Source organism: Halyomorpha halys, unplaced genomic scaffold (assembly GCF_000696795.3).
Source record: "Halyomorpha halys isolate HHAL.00 unplaced genomic scaffold, Hhal_1.1 Scaffold679.1, whole genome shotgun sequence".
In the NCBI taxonomy this organism is placed as follows: domain Eukaryota; kingdom Metazoa; phylum Arthropoda; class Insecta; order Hemiptera; family Pentatomidae; genus Halyomorpha; species Halyomorpha halys.
The window spans coordinates 189,465-201,183 of NW_027110356.1; the positions used below are offsets into that span (position 1 = coordinate 189,465).

Here is an 11,719-nt window from a genome sequence, read left to right on the forward strand (position 1 = left end):
TAAAAATTTATAAAAGAATGTCCTGCAGCAGTCTGGGCTTCAGTCTTCCGGTTGAGGTTGGGTTTCCCAGGTTGTAGGTCACTGCTCCTTTAACTGTCGGCAACTGGGAGTGGAACTTCATGAACAGTTTTTTGATATAATCCTCTATTGACTCCATTTGTAATTCGCGACGCAATTGGCTCTTTCTTATGAACCAAGGAGCATTAACTGCGACTCTTAGGACTTTATTTTGAAAAGATTGTAGTTTTTTCCTTTTCGTGAAGGATGCCGCTCCCCAGACTTCACAGCCGTACATCAGCAGTGGCCTGAGGATTGTTTTAAATTTAAGAACAGTTGTTTCTGGTTTTAGTTTGGAATTTCTGTTTAGGATAGGATATAGCATTGCTAATCTTGCATAAGTTTGAGTTAGTTTGATGTTAATATGGTGATTCCAGATAAGGCGGCGATCTAGGTGAATTCCCAGGTATCTTACTGTTTCACCGGCAGGATTCCATTTCACATTTTTACCTTTGAGGATTAGATCCGGTGGATCTGGTGGGCGTCGAAGAATAAAAACTTTTGAGTAGCGAGTTTATTCAAATTCAAACAAAGTTAGAGAAACTTTCTATGTAAATATTAATAGCTTTGGAGAAACAATAAAGTTGATTTTTAATAGATTAGGGTGTTTTATAAACAATTTGACATCTTCTAGATCTTTACTACACGATTTTGTACATCTTGAGTTTTCACTACACAAAAGTCCGGCCTCTAATCATAATATAATGCTTGATCCAACAATCAGCATTGACTGTCAAAAACTGTCAGAAATGAAGCTCAGTGCTGCTTCAAAATCTGTATGTGTATATATTTTTGATAGTAAAATTCTTAAATTTATCTAATTACTTACTGTAGTTATATCTTATTTCTTAATCCGGAATACTGTTTTGCTTAAATCTATATTAACTTCGTTTTCCTTCTCAATCACTAGTTTAAATATACTGTTTTCACTAAGCGTGTCTTCTATGATGTCGTCAAACGACTTTGTGATAATAATGAATGCTATTCACCTATAATTAATATAAATTATATTTACACAAATGTAGAAACGAAAATGAGCTGTGAAGTGACTGTGAAGTGGGTAAAACCTTCCTACCCTTCCGAGTTTGGCCGAACACAATGTTTCCATGATAGATTCAATAAGTCCTTTCCTTATTTTACTAGAGAAAATTTAAAAATTAAAAAAAAATATATATGATATCTATAAATGCTAAACATTCATTATAGTATAAAAAAGGATGTAACTTTCTCAACTAACAAACCCAAACCAAATATAATAAGTTTTATTCTCGAGATTTAAGTTAGGTTAAAGAACTTCTATCGGTCTAAACATTTTTTTTAAAGGTTTTTTTTAATTTTTAAGGTTCTCTCTATACCTTAATTCTATATATTAAAGAGCAATTAATTAATATTAAAGAGCAAACGTCTATTCGTTTCAATAACAAATAAAACAAAACAGATAATAAAATTCTTAAATTGAAATTTAAAAATATATCAACAATTATTAATGGAAGGAAGGTTGGAATCATCGTTGTGAAAGACCTGGCAAATGCCAAAGCCGCATATAAAAAGAGAAGAAAAGAATATAAGGATATAAAACCGGTTTAAAGCCGTCATTCAAGTTACATAGCATTGTATTATATTCTTTGAAAATAAGAGAGAAGTTTAAAAGTAATATCTTCAGAAAGTAAAAATTTAAAAATTAATTAGAAAGGTGGTGATATAGTTCAAAGAAAATTATGGAGTCTAAAAAAATATTAATATTAAGCTAGCAGATTTCATAATATTTTCCTTAGGTGTTTTCCTCTATTACATTTTCATTTTAATGTCTGTCCATATTTGTTTTTTTAATATATATTCTCTTTTGAAACAAGTTTAATTAACTTGTCATAAACAATAGGAGGGGGAGATTGGGTAAAAAGGTTCTAACAGAGCAGCGTCATTTAAAAGGGTTTTGATAGTTACCATTTTAATGTTTTCTCTCATTTTTTTTTTATGTATTTATTTATTTTTTTGATATACTTTCTATATTTTAATATAACTGATTTAATAAAAATCTTCAGGAATTATTATCGCATACAGCTTATTAGTTTGAAAAAATGTATACGTTGTAGTTTTAATAATGAATGAATAATTTCGGGTCAAAACTTTTAAAAACATGATTTTTTTAATATATTTTTCAAATATGAATTGTAACAGATTGTAGATTAAGCCATGATGCCTCGCTTCTGAAAAAAACTTCATACTATTTTAAATAAATAATAAATTTAAGGCCTAACGAACCCGAAGGTTCGATACCGATACGACCAATCGCTCTCTACCCACATCCTTCCAGTGATGCCCCTGCAAACCCAATTCAACCAAATCAGTTTTAACGCAATCCTCCCATCTACGATTCGGTTTACCCCTCGGCCGTTTACCCGTTGGTTCAACGTCTATTAATATTTTAGGGATCCGCTCGTTACAAAGCCCTACAACCTTACACGTCCATCTTATACACCATTATACTATAATATGAATTATATTTACCGGGTGTAGTTACCTCAATTCAATGTTGTATAGCCTTCTAAATTATTCCATTAATTCAACCTTTTTCGGTCTGAATATTTTACGTAATACTGTATTTTCGCGGTTCATCCCATAGTTTAAGAGACTATACTTATCACTGTAAAAGTAAGCAATAAATTTATTTATAACTAATATTCATTAATATATAGTATATATTCATTTATATACGAAGGTTTCAGTGGAAAACATTTTATACCAGTTTACATTTTTTGTAGGAATTCAGACTTGAGTGCACTCTGTTAGCCAGTGATATAAAATAACAACAATCATGTAACAAAGTCAAAGTACGAGGATACTCCAGCGCCCGCGAGAAAGATTGTTAATGACATGTTTCCTCACTTCCTCTGTTAATGAAACTTACTAACATGAAATGTTATTTTCTGAGAGATCAAAAAGGGTTTTTGGTGATCTTTTGTCGGAAAAATTACACAGAAAGTACTCTGTCCTCTGTATATTAGTGAATATAATACGATAAATTTACTTAAAGGAGTATTTAATGAGCGTTCTTTCAAAAAAAAGGTTATTTTGAGGTCTCAAACAAATTTTGTTTATAACTTAATATAGGCCATTCTTAATAAATGTTCGGAGTGCAGCTCGAAGTGTAGATGGGAGGATTACGTTAGAACTGATCTGGGTTTTGACGGGCGTTACTGAACAAATGTATGTAGATTTGTGGTATCAGCATCGAACGTTTGGTCTTGAGCCTTGAGTCGGCCATAGGCTACTAATTTTTTAATCTCAATATCGCCAAACTTCAATCAACCTTGAAGCTCATGAATCTCATTCCTTTGTCCTATCCGAGGTTTTTTACATGATAGTTAAAGCAGTTTTAAAGGAAAATCAAACGATTTCCACCTTATCCGGGACTCATTTTATCTCAGTCGAATAATCCGGTTCTCATTCCTTTGTCTAAGTTTGAATTCCAGAATCATACCCTTGTAAGTTCATTACTAATTCTATCCTGCACACAACACTGGCAGTTAAGAAGTTGGCAGGCCTATAGCGTTTTCCACCAGTTTTGTTGATATGATACTCTCAGTAACCTAAGAGCCGTATTCCGAAACGTAAATTGTGTTTTCGTTCATGCTCTGCATTCTTGTAAGTATCAAATATGCTATTATTTCGTCTTTTTCTAATAATATGAAAAAGCTTCTTTTTTTTTTTTTTCATGCCAAAAATAACTGGGTTATCTTCTGTTATGGTTGAAATTGTAATATCTTTTCGTTTTATTTATACCTTTATAAAAAAATAACCAACGTTTTATTAATACGACCCGTAAAATACATTTCTTGTGATAAAAAAATATACGTTAAAATTTGTGTTTCAGTCTGTTCTATCCCTGTATATTTCAATTGACCTCTCACCAATATCAGATAATCCACAACTTACAAAAAATAATAATAATAATAAAACAAATACATAAAAATAGAAATAAATCACATATAAACATTATTGTCATATTTCAAACACAGGTCGGAAATAAAACCAATAAAAAATTCACTAAGCCTTCTCAGACAGAATATCGCCAGTTATCACAGTTGAACGAATCCATCAATGAACAGATGGAATGCTAAATATAACTCCACGAATTATTCTGGTTTAATTAGTCTAATTAGATTCTCACGGGTCATTTAGTCTTATATAATTCGCTTGTTTAAATTTTCCTTATTGGAATGGATTAATTACGATAAACGTACCGTTTTTTTAAAAATTAAAATAATAACTAAGTAACCAATCATAATTACTTGTATCATTTTAATCTATTTTAAAATTTTTATTTTTAATAATATAAAATCACAATTTCTGTCTATACCAGAATAATCATAAAAACTACATACTCGTTTAATGATATATTTTTAAATACAAACACAAAATATTTAAATACCATTGTTGATCCTTGAAGGCATTATAGCTTGGTATAGTGATAATAAGGAACATCATTGCCTTTGGTCACCTATTACGTATATCTTCATTTATTTATTTATTTTAAATTGAATCAATTGTTTAATTAAACTTCTACGTGATGTTGTTAATGGCTTAGCTATCACGAATTAATAAAAAATAAAAATTTTGAATCTTATCAGTCAAGTATTTATTCAATGTTAAAATATATCTTTAAGAGATAATATTTTTAAAATATCTCTAAATTTCAAAATTCCTTAATTGATTTTTCATACTACCTACATGATTCAAAACATTTAAATTTGTTTTCAATTGATAACAACAAGAAAAAGTCAATTTTAATTTTTATATTTCCTGAATTTATTAAATTGAATAAATCTCAAATAAAACCAACTTAATATTCAAACAAACTCAGTAATATGCATAAAAATAATGTTTAAAAACTAGAAACAATTTAATTAAGATATACAGATAAAGAGATATTATGGATTAAAAATATATGTATATATTTGTACACACACATATTAGGAGTTTTCAAGTAATACAAAGTCAATGTATTCACATTAGGAAAATTACTTAAAAACTATAATTCATAATAATTATAGCACGTATAGTTAAATGTCTATTGAAAATGTTGATTCATAACACCTATTTCACGAGGGAAAATTTAAATTTTGAAATAAATTGACATAAAAGTTCTAAAGTACTTGTAAAATTTTAATTAGTAAAAAAGAAACCTTTAGTTTTTCAGAAATTGATACAATAACGTATAATAAAAAACCTATCTTTATACAGTGTTAATTAAAATTTTGATTATAATATATTAGTGTATTATAAATATAAGTAGTATTAAATTTATAAATAATCAAACCTGATAATAATACACTTATAATTACTGTAAAATAATTTATTCTTAAAATTCAGACTAAATTAATTAAAAAATAAAACTTTAAATAATTTCACGAAACATACATCTTTTGTATTCATTAATTTACAGATAAAAATAATTATTACTATATTTATGTATAGGTAGAAAATATGTTCAATCATTACTTTTTTTAATTAAAAATTTTTTTTTTCAATTTCTGTAATATTTTAAATTTCAAAATATTCTGTATAAAAGTAATGCATTGAACATATTTAACAAACTATTGATATACTTTTTTTCATACATTTGTAATATACCTAAGAGGATTTTTAAGCAACATCTATCAGAATAAGTATAGAAACTGAAAACAGAAAGGAGAATGTATGGATCGCCGGGAATTCAACGCGGATAAATGCCTCAGAACATCAATAAGATTGATGTGTCTTGTATAAGTTGTGTTTATTTATCTTTAATATATTTGTAATTATTATAAACACAAACCATACAAAAATATTTAGAATAATTTAAGCCGTTGCTTTTATTGTTATTGATAATAATAATAAAAGTGAATCCAATACTTTTTGAAAGGTGAAAAGTAAAAATTTCCTTGAATAACTAATAGTATTTGTTTGCTTATCAGGAATACACCACTAGCAACGTGGTGAACGTTTAAATGCTTTATTATAAAACAGGTTCTTCTGTTATGCCTCAACTAAAGGACTTACCTAAGAGTACAGCGGGAAAGTTAGGAGACACTATAGCTAGTATGATAGCTGATAAACACAGGCACTAGACACCACGACAACAGTTTGTAAACGGACACACGCACAACACAAACACAACCTGTGCTAACTACAGTCTGACACTGACTAAGGTCTTCCACCCCTCTACCCCCTCCAGGCCATACCCCCACCACCTCACATTATCCCCACTCCTCGGTTTAGCTGCATTCCCCTCGTCGATGTTTCTTGAGAAGGTGTTCAGTAAATTTCACACATATTTAAATTATGTGACCATATATTTCACTTTGCAGCCACAACTACCCAGACCCATTGATATCTGTCTGGTAACCCTAAATCTTTTAACGTACAGTATGATGGTGGATTTTGCTAACTGTAATGGTGTATCAGAAATGGGAGTAGATAAGTAGTAGTAATTTTTTTTATTTCGACTGATTAACTCCCTACCCGTGAAAGCCGGTTCGCTAACACAATTGAGATAATTTTATAAAACGATTAATTATTATGAAAAGTTTTATGATGATTATTTATAATTTTTAGTGAGAAAGATTTTATATATTCAAATATCAATCAAAATGATTAAACTAACATTATTAAAAAAGAAAACTATGTAATAATAATGTTTTTAAAATTTTACCTGTAATAATTCAATTCTTTATGCTCTACATTTTAGTTACCCAGGGCCGTAACTTAGTTATAACTAGGGATAGGATTTTTATGTGCTAAAAAATCCGAAATATGTACTTAAATTTGTGGTAATAAATTGTCAAATATTTAAAAAAAATATGTAAATAATATGCATTTATAAAATATCTATTATGCAATAATATAAATTACTAGTTAATTAGTAATTTTATAACTTAAAAAAAGTTACATAAATATGTATTTATTATATATTATATGAATAATCTTTTAAAGAAATTATGTTAAAATATGTACAAAAAAATGTACTTAGAGAAGACATAGCTGTTCAATAACAAGACATTGATTAGTAATTGTAATTAAACTTAGGGAGTGAAACAAGACTAAGATGAGAAAGGGCCTTGGGAAGGGGGAAAACGGATTGAGGAGTAAACAAAAAATTCTAGGAAAATGCTACAGGAATAAGACCCTTGCTCTTTTTAATTGATTCTGAGAAATTCTCAATGTAATTCTGAGTGAAAATTTATTACTGCCACTGCTTTTAATTTCTGTTCAAAAATGAAAATATAGAATTTTTACGCACTATTTATGATAAATGATAAATTTCATCTTTAAGTTTCTTGTGTTATCTTGAATTTTACGTAGTTGCAGCGATAAATGTATTTATAATTGAACAAATAATTTAAGGAAATACGTGATTCAGGACAAAATATCGAAAAATATGTAAAAAAACAACAAATATTTAAAAATATGTGAAATACAAATGGCTTCTTTTGCCCAGAAATATCTTGAAACATCTTTAGTTACTAAGGAATCGAAGATATCATGGTCAAGTAAAAATATGTGAAAACATAAAAATCCTATCCCTAGTTATAACCCTTGGCCACTTTCAAAAATTTTCTTCCTACACCCCAGTCACATTATATTTAGATTAAATGTTTTCTTAACTACTACTTCTGGAAGTATTCGTTATAGTATAATACAAGTATAATTAGTTATAGTATTTACAAGTATAGATACTTATCAGAGTATGAAAAAGATGGTCAGGATTGCGGTCAAAAAGATATTTCGTCCGCAACTGAATATATATATATATAAAATACATAATACAAGGAATAGTATTTATCAAAACATACAATTTTCAGTATAGGACGTCTGGGGCCTACGAAAGGGAAAACATGCAATTTTAATAATGTGACGGATGTTGGAGAAATCAATTTGAAAATGAGCAATGGGGCCCTTTCCTAAAAACTAAACTAACTAAAATGTAGAGAATATAGAATAGAACTTTAAAAATAAAATATAATTATATAGTATATTTCAAACAATATTGCTTTAATATGAATTTTTTTCTTTAATCAACTTGATTGTTATTTAATAATCGAAGCTATTATTAAAATAGATAGAACAAAAAATAAAAGTAAAATTTTCTTTACCATGGATATTATTACAAAATAAAAGGAAAACAAAGTTTATTAACTCCGTTTATTAGAAATTCATAACAGAATATTACTATCTCTTTTGTCATAGAATTTAATTAAGTTTGTGAAGCAATTTTTGGTTTCCTGTGTTATATATTAAAACGAACAAGAACAAATAACTGAATATTATGTTATTTAGTAAAATAAAGTTGTTTTTTTTCGGTCACGGGTTTTTTTGTTTTTCACATAAATGTCGGATATTAATGAGATAATAAGATGTTTTGGGTATTTATCAGACATGTACATAAAACAGGCATTTAAAGCGGGTGTAACTGAAGGACACAGCTAGTAATAAATAAAAAACATATATGCGTTACGTATGTGCTAATTGTTTATTAACAGACATCATAATTGATTAATTTTAATATAATTTTTTAAAAATATTTTTTATTAAAACAAATTATTCGACTGGCAACAATCCATATATACATATATATCGGTTTGCAAGTGAACGAAGGTAAATCAAACTTTATGATGAATCCGAAAAATCCACCGTTATGACATGATCTGCGTGAATGGAAAATCGTTTCCAAAACAGAGACAGTTTAAAATACCTCTGCTCTAGAATAGCATCAATAAATGATAAACAGACTGACGGATAAACCAGCATCTAAGACGCACGAACAGATGTTCTCTTTGTTGAGGACACTGAAATCTCGAAAAACCTCTAAAAATCTAAAACCAAGGGTGTAAAATGCTATGATAAAGCTCTGGCATATGACAGCGAAATATTGGCTCTAACACGTACCATACAAAGCAGAATTGAAAGATTTGAATGGAACGTTCTCCATACAATTAGAGGAGCGTTCTGGGATCAGAACCATAATACATAGAGGAGAAGAACTAGTACAAGAACCCAAGAGGAGAAAAAAGGCAGTTATCTCACCCCAATTTGTGATTACTTTAATGAAAACTAGGTATAATTAATAGTCAAAATTGATGAGTTTGCCAAGTATAGGTAAGGGGAATAAAAAATAGCGGCTGTTTCAAAGCGATCAAAAATAATAATTTTTCATTCGGAGCTCTATATCTTAAAAAGTTTACATGAAAGTTGCTAAAATAAATTGATTTATAGTTGTTCAGACAAATTTTCATTTGCCAAATTTATATTCATATTTGAATATCATAAAAACTACTACCCCTACGAAGATAAGTGTAATAAACTACATTATAGAAAGTTAAATTTCCTTTAGTTTGAGTGTTGGCAGAAATGTGCGTCTTATGAATCTAGAGATATATTATTTCAAAAATCCAACATTTTATACGAACAACTAGAAATTAACATTTTGTGAGTTTATTTAGTCAAATATCATAAAAACTACTACTGGTACAAAGATAAACATAATTTACTATTTTGTAGTAAATTTAATTAGCTTTAATTTGAGCGTTGGCAAACATCTGTACGTCCAATGGTTTCTGAAATGAAGTTTTCCATAAATCAAACCTATTGTCCGAACGACTATAAATCAATTATATATCAAATATTATAATATCAATATATTAGCAAATATCATGAAAACTACTATTCCTACGAAGGTTAAGGTCATAAACGTCTTTATAGTCTATTAAACAAGCTTTAATTTGAGTGACATCTGTACGTCCCCTAGTTCCTGAGATATATATGAGATATTTTGAAACAGCCGCCATTTTTTATTCCCCCTACCTATACTTGGCAGACTTATCAATTTTGACTAGTAATTATATATAGTTTTCATTAAAGTAATCAAAAATTGGGGTGAGATAACTGCCTTTTTTTCCACTCGGCTCTTGTAATAAACTAACTGTGAACTCCTTCCAGAGACTAGCCAGTCAATATCTCATACTATGAAGGCAAAGAAGGTTAAGATGGGCGCGACATGTGCCTCGAAGCAATCCATCAAGACTGCTCTACACAATAATGAATGTCAGTGTAGTTGGCTAGAGACCACGTGGGAGACCAAAAACCTGAAGTATGGAGAGAATCGATAAAGATGCAAAACTGGAAAGCAGTAGCCCAAAACAGGAAGACTGCTCGTTCGGGCGGCATATATACATACTGTAGGTCACACGCGTATACTGTTTGTATACTATCCTCGTAAATATGCCATATATACTATCATTGTAAACATTTAATTATACAATTTTTCGATTGCTTAAAGTTTAATAACTTTTTTTTCTTATCAAAACTAATACCAAATTCACACCGTTTTTTTTTCCGATCCCTCTAAAACAGAAATAAAAAGTGAATTAATAAGTGCATTACTGTGAAAAAGAAAGTAATTCGTGTTGGGTCTTACCTTTTACTACCTTTGGTATTTTAAGGTTACCTGTTATGTTTAATGTTATATATGAGCTATCTATTCTAAAAAGGAGCTATTTTAAGTCCGGAGGTGAGGGGCCTCCTCGTGTTGTATCACATATAAGATAAAAATAAAAAACATTAATTAATAAGGACGATATATAACGGTGAAATAATAAGAAAAACAGTCAGAAGTCGAAACGAAGTGTGGGGGAGTGGGAGAGGGTGCATCAGAAGATGGAGTTATGAAGTGATGTTAATAGGATATTTGTAACCTTTCCTGCCCTGCCACCTTGCAGGAAGGGGGGATGGAGTGAAAATTCACACCGTAAGTTCGTAAACTGGGTAGAAGTATTTTTGGGCCAGCACTATATTTATAAACGACAGTCCTCAAACTGAACTGACAGACTTATATATAAAATCAAATAAAGATAACTGCGTAAATAATCGTTATAATGTGCTTCATCGTTTTATTAATGAATAATTAACAGTGACGAGCTGTAATTTATATTCCTTAGCTTCCTTCCTTACTATTATGCTATAATACTTGTATACTTATACACTATCATACCCTGAAAAAGGACCTGTTGGCCGCACTGGACATGGTAAGGAAGTGAATGCGATAGCGGCCCACGCGTTCACAATGATAGTGTGCCCTGCATCCGTAGCTTGTTGACATAATGTTTAATTAGTCCCAATAGGTTTCTTAGCCATTTACATACGATTCATTTAATGTTGTTTTTCTAAATGAGAATATTAAATAAGTATATGTTAAATACTTATATGTATAAATTAAAAATCACCTAAAAAGTGTTTTGGGTTCCTATACTTTGTGAAGAATTATCTTTTATAGAAAAATTTTTATGCCAGGAGTGGTTGTTCTAGGTCACGCGTAAGCGCCAGGCTCTAACCACGGCTCACTTAACAAAATAAATAATTATTAAATAAATCAATTTTATATCCAAATCCGTCTCAACACTTTATTTTTTCATTAGTCCAACGTTTCGCTAGAAATGATGGCTAGAAAGCATCTTCAGGGACATCTTCAATACAAAAATCCTTCTCACATTAATTTATACTTTCTATTGCAGGCTATTCTGCCCAGGTCATTTTCTTTATTCAAAGTTTAAAACCTCTTTATTTAAAATTTAAAAACATTAACATTTATTTTTTCTATAAGATTATCAACAGTATAAAACACCAC

General features: G+C 29.5%; 1 long non-coding RNA gene across 2 annotated transcripts in view; it reads right to left on the minus strand.

Moving 5' to 3' along the window:
* Positions 1–6,243, minus strand: part of LOC136796036 (uncharacterized) — a 146,781-nt gene extending 140,538 nt beyond the window's left edge. For both annotated transcript variants that reach the window (XR_010843732.1, XR_010843731.1), the window contains exon 1: positions 6,100–6,243. This is a non-coding gene — a long non-coding RNA (uncharacterized lncRNA). The remainder of the gene's footprint in view (positions 1–6,099) is intronic.
* Between the last annotated feature and the right edge of the window lie 5,476 nt (positions 6,244–11,719).